This window comes from Portunus trituberculatus, chromosome 40 (assembly GCF_017591435.1).
Source record: "Portunus trituberculatus isolate SZX2019 chromosome 40, ASM1759143v1, whole genome shotgun sequence".
Classification (NCBI taxonomy): Eukaryota; Metazoa; Arthropoda; class Malacostraca; order Decapoda; family Portunidae; genus Portunus; species Portunus trituberculatus.
Window position 1 is genome coordinate 20,844,516 of NC_059294.1, and position 12,959 is coordinate 20,857,474.

General features: G+C 39.0%; 1 protein-coding gene and 1 long non-coding RNA gene across 4 annotated transcripts in view; one reads left to right on the forward strand and one right to left on the reverse strand.

Annotated features, from left to right (window-relative positions):
* LOC123516163 lies at positions 1-2,478 on the reverse strand. Of its 2 annotated transcripts, none has more exons than XR_006678108.1 (2): positions 2,026-2,478; positions 1-577 (listed from the first exon to the last, which is right to left on the reverse strand). It is a non-coding gene; the product is annotated as an uncharacterized LOC123516163 (long non-coding RNA). The 2 variants fall into 2 exon arrangements; XR_006678109.1 differs by having other exon boundaries at positions 1-629.
* A 4,859-nt stretch (positions 2,479-7,337) lies between these two features.
* LOC123516117 (protein rolling stone-like) overlaps positions 7,338-12,959 on the forward strand; it is a 50,605-nt gene continuing 44,983 nt past the window's right edge. The window contains exon 1 of one of the 2 annotated variants that reach the window (XM_045275223.1): positions 7,338-7,503. The gene's annotated coding sequence lies outside the window, so the exon portion shown is untranslated. The remainder of the gene's footprint in view (positions 7,504-12,959) is intronic. The other variant, XM_045275222.1, reaches the window with a different exon arrangement.

The following is a 12,959-nucleotide window of genomic DNA, read 5'->3' on the forward strand; positions in this document are numbered from 1 at the left end:
TTTGATTATTTCCTCATTACATTTATTAGAAAATGATTGTTAATTAGCAAGTTATGGTAAATAATTTGACAGTTTGGTAGATAGTGAAGATCCATGTTTGTGGATCAGCATTGCCATTAAATATCCTGCCTAACTTGACATTTATATACAGTTTAATGTCAAAATCTTGAGGCTTCAGAATGTCTTGTTTCTTCTCTGTACCTATTTCCCTTCTTATTTGTTTGCTTACTCTGATTCTGATTAATTTTATTGAGTGATCTTTGCCTCAGGTCACCTATTGTAGATCTGATAAATATTCTATCACGAGGAACACAATACAAAAATGTTCCCAAAGATTTTCACTACAAGATACCATCACTCATTCTGGGACTTATGGAAGATAATGTATTGCCTCCCTGCAGTCCCCAGTAGATTATCAGTATTTAGTCATAAGGATGGTAACCTTGACCTACACCTTGGTTATCTTGACCTGTTATTGTTTAAGGGGGTACTGATTTCTTTTGTCCTCTTCTGTTGGCATGGTAATATGATGCCCTGCATTGCACCTTGATTGTGCAGCAGCCTCTGCAGTGCTTGTCTGAGGATGTAACACCATTTGGAGATATGAGGAAGTAGTAAGGTACCAGTTGCTGCAGGAAAAAAGGGAGTGATTGAGAAAAGGGAATACATGTTCAGTGTACTGGAGAGCAGTAAAAAAGGGATAGTGTCTTGTAAATAATTTTTTTACAGCAGTGAAGTGATCCACAGGTCCAGACAGCTCCCTACTTGATGAAACAGTCTTGCTACCCATATCATTAGCTAAAGCAACATATAAACTCCAGAGATTTTAATAATTAAACATCATTGACCAAAGTCATGACATGTGACTTAAGCCACACCTTTCTCAATCCCACTCCATGTCTGCTCCCCAAACCCCCACTCTCCTTGTTTCTATATTTCATAACCCTCTCCCTATCACTTATCGAAAGCCCTCGTTCTCTCTCTCTCTCTCTCTCTCTCTCTCTAATAAAAGTAATAATGCTACAACAACGACAACAGCAACAGCAATAGTACTATTACCACTAACCCTTAAACGGAAACGCCCAATTTCACTCACACTAATTGTATCATGACTCCATTTGGATCCACTGCAAAAATATTAAAAAAAAAATAAATAAATAAATAGATGAATAACTCTGGATCATCTTTTGAGTTACACTTGATCAGATTTGAAAAAGAAAACTTGTCGGACAACGAAAGTAAAAATATAAAAATTTATGTTCATATTTAATTTTAATGATTTATTAAAAAAGAAATACTGAAAAAAATAGTGACTGCCATATAGTGTATAAATAAGAATTCTTTGGAAATAAAAGTAAGAAAATTTAATATTCTCTAACTAAAATGGTTGCTCTTTCTAAGAAATAGTGTGCAATTCCTAATGTGTTTCCCAGTTGCGGTGCTCTGCCAATGAAAATGAAAAATTTTTATCTCTCATTTTGATAAATAAACAGGAAAATAAACAAATACACAAACTGCATACCCACAACATGGTTTATCATAATAACTTTTTACTTGAACATAGTATTACTAAAACCATTATTTCAAAACTATTCATAAACTATGCTCTCCATCCCAATTGTGGTGCTCTGAACAAAAGAAAGTGATTCCTGAAAATTTGATTTTCTATAAATAACCAAGTCAGCTATGAATTACTCATAGGCTTCAGTGAATGTTATTGTATCAGTGAGATCTACAGTATCCTCAGCCAACAGCTGCTGTATTCTCTCACCAGACAATCTACGGGGATGAGAAATGTCAAATTTACCTATGAAAGAAACTAGAAGAAAAAATCATAAAAACTATTACACACATGTAAAACAAGAGAATAACTAGCAAGACTCTTATCAAATCCCAGTGAACATATTCATCGTGAATTAGAGGTACTACGGCCCTGTATATCACACATACAGGCTTATAAATAATGTTTTTCCCCCTACGTATGTTCATGAGTTAATATTTCATAAACGGACTTTGTGGGTTCACCTGGCGTCACAGCCTTTACTTAGGAAGGCAAGAGCATCGCCAGCGAGGAGTCCGTCTTTCCTTCTCTAAATCTGATCACCAACAGACCCTCGACTCAGGTCTCCAGCAGATCCATAGACCATGGAGCCAGGTGTGCGCAAAAAATGGCGCGCTTTTTCAAAACCACGAACTAGTGACTCCAGGTGGAGTCACGTTTCCGTTTAAGGGCTAATGTATAATTAACTCTCTTACACACTTCCATTCCTCATTCTTTCATCCCATTACTCGTACAGTTTATTAATTTCACTCTGGAAAAAAAACTGGAAATGCCAAACTCTTATTTCTAAGCTCATAGTGAAGCAAAACCATGAAAATTTACGAGTAACCACCAACACACCTCAAATATGGCAATGACTATATCCATATTCAGAATCATGCCATGAAATCTAAACACAGACTTCGCAAACTTCCTCCCTGTGTTATTTATTTATTTTCTGAAAATTTACCAGAATTACCACCGTGGAAATTCAGAATGAAGCAAAGATAGACTTAACCACGAAAAATATGTAAAAAAAATTACCTGAATTTCCAAGATGGTAATTCTGGCAATTTTCTTAAAAAAAAAAAAAAAAAAAAGTAAATAACACTGGGAGGGAGCTGGTAAAGTCTGTGTTTAGGTTCTATGGTTGTGGATATAACCATAGCCTTATTTGAGGGATGCTGGTCGTTATTCGTACATATAGTTTCATGGTCAATTCTGGCTTTGCTTCACTTTCTGAGTTTGGAAATATAAGGGTGTTTAGCATTTCCAGGTATTTTCTGAAGAATGAAATGTGTGAATTGTAGTACTAGGAGGCAAGAATGAGGAATGGACGTATGTAAGGGACTTTATTATTTTTTTTATTATTACTATTATCATTATTATTATTATTATTATCATTATTGTTATTATTATTATTATTATTATTATTATTATTATTATTATTATTATTATTATTATTATTATTATTATTATTATTATTATTATTATTATTATTATTATTATCATCATTATTATTATTATTAGTAGTAGTAGTAGTATGATATTTTCGAAAATTGGCTGAAGAGTTATTAAATATAAAAATCTGGGGAAGTGACAAGAACTAGTATGAGTGCACCAATCCGATGTGGGTAAATTAATGGAATCAATAATAGCGAAAAACATTAGGGAACACCTAGACAAGCACAGCTTGATAAATCACACAACATGGATTTACGAAGGGGAAGTCGTGTCTTGTTGAGCTTTTATAGTAAGGTTTATGAGGCGGCAGATAAAGGTGATAATTATGACATTCTATACTTAGATTTCAGTAAAGCCTTTGACAAAGTACCTCACCAGAGGCTCTTAAAAAGGGTTAAAGCACACGTTATAGAGGGTAGAATATTAGGCTGGATTAAAGCGTGGTTAGACGACAGGCGACAAAGGGTAGTAATTAATGGATTGAATTCCGAGTGGGGAGAAGTAGTTAGTGGGTGCCACAGGGCTCAGTTTTAGGGCCATTATTATTTTTAATCATATATCAACGACTTGGATAGTGGAATTAATAGTGATATCAGTAAATTTGAGGACGGCACAAAGATAGGTAGATTAATTAGGTCTGATTCAGATGCCAAGGCTTTGCAGGCTGACTTGGATAGGATGAAAGAATGGACAGATAGATGGCTAATGCAGTTCAATATTAACAAGTGCAGGGTACTGAGCGTAGGTAGAGATAATCCAAGCAATAGGTACACGATAGATAACGTGGCACTAGGAAGTTCCAAGTATGAGAAAGATTTAGGAGTCATAGTTAGCTCTGATCTCGGTACAAGGAAGCAATGTATTGAGGCCAGAAATAAGGCGAATAGAGTATTAGGTTTCATTTTTAGAAGTGTTAAAAGCAGGAGTCCTGAAGTAATACTAAAATTATACTTGGCGCTGGTCAGGCCACATCTTGACTATGCGGTACATTCCACAATACAGGAAGGACATAGCTCTGTTGGAGTCAGTGCAAAGGAGGATGACTAAAAGATACAGGGAATGAGGATATTCCTATGAAGAGAGACTGAAAAACTTAATCTGCATTCCTTAGAGAGACATAGGTTAAGAGGAAGTCTGATAGAAGTATTTAAGTGGTATAAAGGTTTTAACAGATGGGACATGAATGTAGTTTTTAGGATCAGTAGTGGGGACAGAACCAGAAATAATGGGTTTAGACTTGAAAAATTAAGGTTTAGGAAAGAAATGGGAAGAAACTGGTTTTCAAACAGAGTGGTTGATGAGGGGAACGGTCTCAGTGAGCATGTAGTCAGGGCTGAGTCAATAGGAGCTTTAAAGAAGGTTAGATAATTAGGTTCATGGATGGGGAAGATAGATATTGAAAGAATTAGGTAGGCGATTAAGCACACTGGGACTGCCTCGTATAGGCATGGAATATTAATATAGGCTGGCGGCCTCTTGCAGCTTCACTCTTTTCTTCGTGATGTTCTTATGTTCTTAAAGTCATCACAGGTTAGAGGGGGTAGTGTAACATTGAAAATTTTATGATTTTGATTCTCGGACATCCCTTATAACACTAGGGACTTGTAAAGTCATCGCTCAGTAAACCCAGCCCTTAGAGAGAGAGAGAGAGAGAATCATAAGAGTGTGATATTTCGTTCAACATGTGTCCATTCTAGGTGTTATGTTACTATCATAACAGTTACTGAAATGACAAATATATACTTATATTATTCTTGTCACACACACACACACACACACACACACACACACACACACACACACACACACACACACACACACACACACACACACACACACACACACACACACACACACACACACACACACACACACACACACACACACACACACACACACACACACACACACACACACACACACACACACACACACACACACACATAGCCTACCCTGGCTTCCCTGTTTTCTTCTGTTTAATTTTTCCCCACGCCGTCCTCCCTCCCCACAAAACTTTCATGTTGCTGACAAGTGTGAAAAATAAGTGAGCGCTTTCAGGGGATTTTGGGTATTAAGAGACCATCACCAGCTGGTTTGAGTGACTATCTATATCTTCAATTAAGTACTACGTTCAATCTAACAAACAAACTTAAAGGATAAATCAGTCATTTCTAGAGCCAATTAACATACAACGAAGCTTGTGTGCATGAAAACTCAAGAAAATAAGCTCTGAAATGGTGCAAGTAATGGTAAACTACGCGAGCCCAAGTATACCCGCCATAGGATAGGTAGGACCATTGTACAGTACATAAGTATATTAATCATTATAGAAATATGATGCAATCTTTCGTAATGTGGTACATGTGTGAATGTTGACCTCGTCTTTTCCTTAAAAAGGGGTTGCAGGTGCTTCTTTATTTCATAAAACTAACAAGTGATTTGTTGCATTCATGATTGACTCAGATAAATAAAACAAATTAATATAATCTCCATAGGTAGGATGCATTTTATCTAGGTATCACTAGCAGCGATAAATAAATGTATGAACGACACCCAGTGGAGATTTCCTCTGTCACATGACCGACGCCCTGTGTCAGCACCTAAAGGCTGGGCGCGGTGGGCGCCGGCGAGAGGAGAGAGTATAGCCGGCGACTAGGGAAGTGTGAGTGTGTCAAGTGCGTGTGCGTTTAACTACGTGCTTCGGGACTTAAGTGACTCTGTGAACTCGGTGACATTATACCATTTTCCCGAGTTGTACTTGTACGTTGTGTGTGGACAGCACTTGTAAATTTGTACATAATATACCAACTTTTATAGCCTGAGTTTTCGTTTTACACCTGGGTTACTTAAGAACACCAAAACTACCAGTGAAACCGCTCGGCTGGACAACAGAAAAAAAAAAAAACAATAAACTTAGTAACTTTATGTGGGCCTACAGAATCTACAGTTGGCCTGCTAACCAAACAAGGTTAAGCTCTCTATACCAAAAGGGCTTAACACAAATAATGTTTCCTTCTGGCTGCTGGAGGCTTCTCAATCGCGCGAGGACAGAGTTGAATTGACTGTCATAAAGTATACACGTGAAAAAAAAAAATATATATAAAAATAATAAATAAAGCACACACGCCCTCGGTCTTCCTTGGTTCCCCTACCTGATTCTGTTTAATTTCTCCCACGCCGCCCTTCCTCCCCGTCGGAAACTTTTATCCTGGTGGGGAGTAAGTCCCATATGAAGATCAAGTGAGTGCTTTGAGGGCATTCGGCTGCCAAGAGATGGTAACGGTCTTTGTTTGGATGGCCGAATTTAATATCTATGTTGAGACTTGCCGTGAATTATGAATAAGGTAAACAGTGGATCTCTGGTTAAGTCTTTCTCGTGATGCAGAATGGACATGTTTAAGATCGACAGCAGTACTTTTTTTTTCTTTTAAGTTTACGAACACATGTCTCTAGGAGGCGACGCAGTTCATATTAATTTTCTTTTATTTTGGTTTATTTGTATGTGTGTGTGTGTGTGTGTGTGTGTGTGTGTGTGTGTGTGTGTGTATGGGCGTATTTTACTTGGGAGGCGCGCAAATTTAACTTTTCCTTTGACTCAAAGTAACTATTATTTGTTAACATAATTTGATTCTCTTTATTTATCTATTTGAGAAGTATGTAAGGATGAAGGAGAAATAAAAAATATATCTTAAAGTCCCTCTTTTATATTATATTTCATCCTCTTCGGCTACTTAGCTCACTTGTAATTACTTTTCACGTAAGACGATCGCTCGGGATTGCTCAGTGGGGCACTAGACACCCACCTGTCTGTCGCCGCCGCTCCGCGCCACGAACACGATTTTTTTTTTTTTTTTTAGAAACTCATCCAGGACTGTCACCAATGGTTCAGCGTGACATGAGACTTTTCCCTTTCTTCGCCCGAGGTGTGAATGAAGAGAAGGAGGTACGCATGTGAGTCACTCTTTCCCTGTCTCACTTGTCTCCTGTGTGTTCTCCCTCTCTGCCTGTCTCTGCCAGTACTTGGGTGATCCTTCCTAAGGTGATGAGTAAATAAATAAATTTCAATAAGACATATTTACTTGTGCTCATCTGTCTTCTGTGCTCTGTGGTCAGTTTCCTCCAGTGGGACGAAGGCAGCGAGACAGATGGGCGGAGCTAGTCGAGAGTAGCCAGATGCTGCTACTCACCCACATCCTCCTGTGGCTCACATGTTTACACCGGTGTCTCTTTCATAATTACTCCTTAACGTGTGAATAGTATTCGACACTTACTGTGAATCACTAGAGCACGAGGGAATAGTGTCGGGCAGACGTGGAGCACTCACCACAAAGTGACGGAGTGGTGCGCGGCAGCACCACCAGCGGCCGGCGACGCTACATGTGCTCGGCGTGGATGGTGTCAGAGGTGATTTGGTTGTTACGACGGGCAGGTCCCGCGTCCCTGTTCGCAGCGGCCTGACACACGCTCTCGGCGGGGCGGGGCGCGAGGCGGGCTTGTAGGTAAGTCGGCCTCCACGTTTTCCACTCCACGTGAAGAGAGAAAATAATAAATAAATAAATAAATAAAACGTGACACCACGGTGGGTTTGTTCTGATGATAGATTCGTGTTGTAAATGTTTAATTGTAGATAAACTGATTGATGATTTCCGCTTGAGAGCATGTTTTGTATACTGTGATGCATCCAGTGTAAAGTGTTAAGTGAGTATGAATCGTGCACTCACCACTCAGCCTGTCAGTGTGCCCTCATGTAGACGTCCCTGGGTCTAGACGTGCCTTTGTGTGCCATTGGAAATATTTAAAGAATTCGGCGTCATGATCGCGATAGTTGTACTTGCACCTGACAGTACACTGACTTCTCTTATGGCCTTGATTGACCAGCTGAAAAAAAAAGAAAAAAAAATGTGGTATTTACGGGACATATGCTTTGTCGCACAATATATATATATATATATATATATATATATATATATATATATATATATATATATATATATATATATATATATATATATATATATATATTATTTTTTATTTATTTATTTTTTTTTTTGTCAAATACTCAAAACTTCAAATATCAAACTCAGTAAAGATAAATAATAGATGCACAGAAGCAGGGAGGTGACAGTAATGTTAGGTTGCTTTCCTGACATGTTCTTACTACGATTATGACATGATAGCGGTTTACGTGTGTGTGTGTGTGTGTGTGTGTGTGTGCATGTTCGTGATTCTAGGAAAGAAAGGGAAGGAGAGGCGTCTTGTAGGCACGCGAGCAATGGATCCTGACATTGCTTTCTCAGCGTCACTTATACACAATGATTGTATGATTATATGATTGCATGATAGCAATACCCCGACTTGTGCGTGTGTCAGCGTTGAACTTTTCGTGTTGCGTGGGCCATTATGTGATGTGTAGGACTGCGGACAAGGAGGCGGAAGGAAAGCTCTGTGACGGTAGTGGTGATGACAGGAAGCTCGGTAGTCAGATTGGAAAACATGGTGTGGTGTGCTGTGGCAAGAGTGTGTGTATGTGTGAAGTCATTGTTGTTTCAGTACATAAAAGTGACTTGCACAATAGTGTTGGTATTGTCAGCAGCGCATGGTGGTGATAGCGAGGTGTACCTGTAGTGATAGTGGTTTGTGATATTGTGATTAGTGGATGGTGGTGGTAATAGTGGTGGTGGTGGTAAGAAATGTTGGTTGGAGTATAGAAGAGTGATGATAGAGGTAGTTTTCTGTTTTGCTGCATGGCGTACAGTGGCAGCAGTAATAGTGGTGATAGTATGCAGCGGTGATATCACAATGGTGGTTGAGGTAGTGTCCTGCTGGTATATAGTGGTAGCAATAATTGTGGTGATGGTATGCAGCGGTGATATCACAGTGGTGGTTGGGGTATAGTGATGCAGTGTACGGTAGTGATAGAATTATGATACAAGTGTCGACGGGAAACATATAATTTCGATTTCATCTAAGTTATTAAAGAATACATTAGGATATATCTACAAATGAAAGGTGATAGTGGTGGTGGTTGTGGTGAAGTGCAGGTGAGGTGTAGCGGCAGGCAGCGCGTGGATGCATCGTGTGGCCTTAGGGTATCTGATATCCGAGGTGCCGTGTCTTTCTGATGTCGTGATTCCGCAACGACGAAAAAAATGAAGCAGTTGTGACTCAGGACGAAAGCAATGAGGATATCACCTTATTTTGTCCCCTAGTCTTGCTATCACCATATTGTCGTTAAATGTATATAATTACTTGTATTCATATCCCCGCTGTGCAGTCACCATAATCATCACCATTGCTTGTTATCAACCTTATACCAGCACCTCAATATCTATAGACAGGCCTAGCGTGTGTAGAAAGCAGCTAGTGACAGGATGTGATAGGCGAGTTATCTTCTTTGTTTCGTTATTTACCGTTTAAGATAACCAAAATAACTTTTTGAAGTGTTTTAAGGATCATTCCATCTATACTGATACACTTGTTCCTTCGTTCTTTCCCCCGTGTGTTGCGCCTTGGTACCATTATCTACAAATATTGATAAGTCCTCTATACATCTTTCATCCTTCTCCTTTCTTTCTTTCTTCCGCCTCCTTCTTTTCTTCTTCCTCCTCCTCCTTCACCCGAGTGTAGCCTACATTGTAATTGACATACGTAAATACCAAAACGCCTGAGACCATGGCTTTACGACGTGTTTTCCACCATGATAATTATTAATACTAACTGAAAGTCATAGTTCACGGTCCACAGCTTAACTCTGCGCTACACTACTACTTACTACGTTACACTACTACTTAAGTGTCATGGAATGCTGGAGTAAGTATATACTTGCTTAAATGTCAGATTCTTTTTAATCTTGCTCTGTCTTACATAATCTCGTTTCCCGGATATCCACTCCTGTCCTTGCTTCATCACTCATCCGTTTGTTTTTCAATACCTTATCGTTCGCCACATCCACCACTCCTCCAGTCACCACCACACCCACAGTAATCCCACTCCACTCATCCACTCTCAAGGTCCCTCCACACACTCCTCAGGCAGCTTCATCTACCACTCCCCTCTTCTCCATTGCCACTGTCAACGCACTCCTACACTCCCTTCTAAGTTTCTATTTTTTTTTCATGCCTATTTGCTGTAATTTAAGTGAGTCTTTCCGTGCAGGCCGCTCCTCCTCCTCCTCCTCCTCCTCCTCCTCTTGCTACCTCACCGTGGCGGAGACAAACACTGCCGCCCTCACACCCCAAATATTTGCGTCAACTGTTTGCTTGCCGTTGTCGTCATTGATGGAGGGCGGGAAGGGCGTCGTGACCCCGCCGCTGGACACACACACACACACACACACACACACACACACACACACACACACACACACACACACACACACACACTTCACTGTGAGAGGTAGTACCAGTAATGGTGATAGCGGTAGTGGTCAGACCAAGTGGAGTGTGAAGAGCCAACCGACTGCGGAATGTGGAATACAACTGTAGTCACCAGTGTTATCTTATTTTGTTTTGTTTTGTTCTATCTGTAAAAGACCGCATAGGAATTCTGATGGTGGCGGTGATGCCGCTGGTGGTAGGAATTGTCAAGAGCATCGTGGTATTGGAGATTGTGGTGGTGTGGATGATAATAACCAAACAAATGTTGGTTTGTGACGTGCACACGAACTCGAGTACACTCGCATCTGCTTCAGTTGAGGTACTCACACATAGGAAGATCTAAAGATATTCTGTAAATCTTGCATTAGAAGTTAATAAATCTGAGAACAAATAGTCTATTAAATGTTCAAGCTGGAGTCACAGTAGTAAACGTATTTATTTTCTTTTGGAAACGGAATTGTGGTATTTTGCTAATACCAATCGATCTTTGTTGCATGTTCTCTGACGCTTAGAAAATACACGTTACATTGTTTTAGTTATTGTTTTAAGTATTAGTTATTCTGAAATTTAATATTATACATCGAATTCTTGTTAGATACCACAAAATAAAATCAACATAATTTTCAGTGTTTAAGCTTGCAATATATATATATATATATATATATATATATATATATATATATATATATATATATATATATATATATATATATATATATATATATATATATATATATATATATATATATATATATATATATATATATATATATATATATATATATATATATATATATATATATATATATATATATATATATATATATATATATATATATATATATATATATATATATATATATATATATATATATATATATATATATATATATATATATATATATATATATATATATATATATATATATATATTGCAGCTTGAACACATTATGCAGCATCCTGCTGTTAGGAGTTAAGAAAACTCAACAAACGTTTTCTTCCAGGCTTGGCGATAACGTCCCTCACCAGACGCGCCGTCTAGCATTAGGTTACGACATTTTTATTCCTCGGTCTTTCCCGTGCCCTGCCCTGCTTGTCACCACACACCGCAGGATAACTGTGGCTGTGATTTTTATTGCAATGAAACGTGAAAGCACTTGCAATACTACCAAGTATAGGATATTCGAATCTGAAAACAAAGGTCTAAAATAAACTTTTATTCTTTTCAAATGCAAGTACTTACATTAAACTGTACGATGTTGTGGGGCAAGGAACCAGTCTCGGTGAAATGGTGAGGAAGGTGACGCCAATCGATCGTAATGACATAACGACGATAGCAATGATGATGATGACGAAGACAATTATGATGACGATGATGATTGTGGTTGATTTGAAAGAAGAAGAAGAAGAGGAGGAGGAAAAAGAAGAAAAAAAAAAGGAATATGAAATTATGAAAAGGGAGGAGGGGATGAAGGAGTGACGAGGAAGATGGAGAGAGAGAGAGAGAGAGAGAGAGAGAGAGAGAGAGAGAGAGAGAGAGAGAGAGAGAGAGAGAGAGGAAAAAAGACCAGCGATAATGTTGGTTGGTGGTGGTGGTGGTGGAAGCGGCAGGTGGTAATGGTAATGGTGAAGGGTGATGGGCACAGCGGTGTAGCGAAAATAGTGGCGGTTGCAGTAATTATCCAGCTAATGGTTGTGGTAGTGGTAGTGGTAGTGGTGGTAGTGGTGGTAGTGGTGGTGGTGATGCTAGTGGCAATGGTGGTAATAGTAGTAGTAGTAGTAGTAGTAGTAGTAGTAGTAGTAGCAGCAGCAGTAAGCAGTAAGAAGGAAGAGTTGTAGCAAATTCTGTTTAGTTTATTAAAAAATGTATGATGACGCTTTCTAATGATTTAAAAAAGAGAAGGGAGAGAAAATAAAGCTACAGTATTGATGTATTTGTGTAATGCGTGCTAATAGTTGTATGGACAGAAATGGTCATGCTAAAAGACGAAATGATTATAATGGCGTAACTGCGGCGGCGGCGGTGGTAGCGGTTATGGTGGCGAAGGTGTTGGTGGAGGGAGTGGCGGTGGTGGTGGGGGTTAAGGTACAGTAGCGTGGCCAGACTCCAAAGAAACACATTTAGAAGCACATTAAGAAGCGTAATTACATAAGACTCTAAGCAGACACCCCACTCGGCGCGCACTTCACCTCACTTATTAGCGAGCTGGGTGCATCTCGGGTGTTCACGCCGCAACACCTGCGTGGGAATGACTATAGGTGCCCTTTATACCTGCAGAAATGTGCTGCGTGCTGTCTTGCCTCCTCTCTTCCGTTGTTTTGCGTAGCAGCCGATTATATATTTGATACTCGATTGTATATGTGAAGTTTAACCAGTAATTACTTTAAAAAAAATCAGATCTGTATTTGTAGTAGTTGGATGGAACGGACTCAGTAATGAAGTAGGTAGCGAGTCATTTGGGAACCTTAAATCTTTCAGTACTGTGACGCATCTCTACCTTGAGTCCTTATATAACTAGACTATTTTATTTACATGAGGAAGAGTCTATGGGGATCAGAAGATTAATGGCCAGAGTCAT